The 743-nt window shown below is 50.3% G+C and overlaps 1 long non-coding RNA gene across 1 annotated transcript; it reads left to right on the plus strand.

Moving 5' to 3' along the window:
• Nucleotides 1-24: 24 nt before the first annotated feature.
• LOC106944449 (uncharacterized) lies at nucleotides 25-741 on the plus strand. The gene is made up of 2 exons (XR_001424302.1): nucleotides 25-312; nucleotides 383-741. It is a non-coding gene; the product is annotated as an uncharacterized LOC106944449 (long non-coding RNA).
• Nucleotides 742-743: the final 2 nt, after the last annotated feature.

The following is a 743-nucleotide window of genomic DNA, read 5'->3' on the forward strand; positions in this document are numbered from 1 at the left end:
GTGGTGGGATGGTGTTCCCCCCTCCCCACTCTGCGCACCGGGTGCAGCAGGAAGCGCACCATTGATTGGTGGGCGGGGCAGATGCCTATATAGTTGGGCGGGCCGCTGCAAGGTGCGTGCGTCTTTGTTTCTCCCGCTGTTGCTGCGGTCGGCGGCTACATGTCGGCTTGTGGGTTTGGTCGACTCGTCTGCGATCTGTTGCTCTGATGGCGTTGCCGGCTGCAGCTGGGGGTTGCTGTGGCGGGCGGCTTCAATCTGGTCCTCACCTGCTGACCCGCTTCCTCCCGGGTTAGGCTGCGTTTCCACCTCTGGGTAAGCTACCTGCTGTTTAGCTTTTGATTTATTTTATCTGGATCCACCATTAATGGGTTTTCTGTTTCAGGCAACTGATTGTGTGTGGAGCTGCAGCGCTTTGGACGCTCTGCTGTCTTGTCTTGTCTTCCCATTGTTTGGGCCGCTCTCAACTAAACTTGTTGCTGGTTGGGCGGGGCATTCCTCTTCTGGCCTTATCCAAGGGCATTTGGAACTGGATGACGACAAAGATTTGTTCCATTGTTTGAAGTGTTTTCTTTTACCGTTTGTATTTGTTGTTTACCAATTTGTGTTTATTTTCTTTTGCATTGCATGTTTTATTTTATTTCTTTTGGAATAATTGAACTTGTCTGTCCTGTTTCCTTTTGTCCCAGGGACCGAGTAGTGGGCCTGAAGCCTCGTTTTTAAAAGGAATTGTTTTAAAGGAATTG

Source organism: Poecilia latipinna, unplaced genomic scaffold (genome assembly GCF_001443285.1).
Source record: "Poecilia latipinna isolate Pla-1442-1.1 unplaced genomic scaffold, P_latipinna-1.0 Scaffold10400, whole genome shotgun sequence".
Classification (NCBI taxonomy): domain Eukaryota; kingdom Metazoa; phylum Chordata; class Actinopteri; order Cyprinodontiformes; family Poeciliidae; genus Poecilia; species Poecilia latipinna.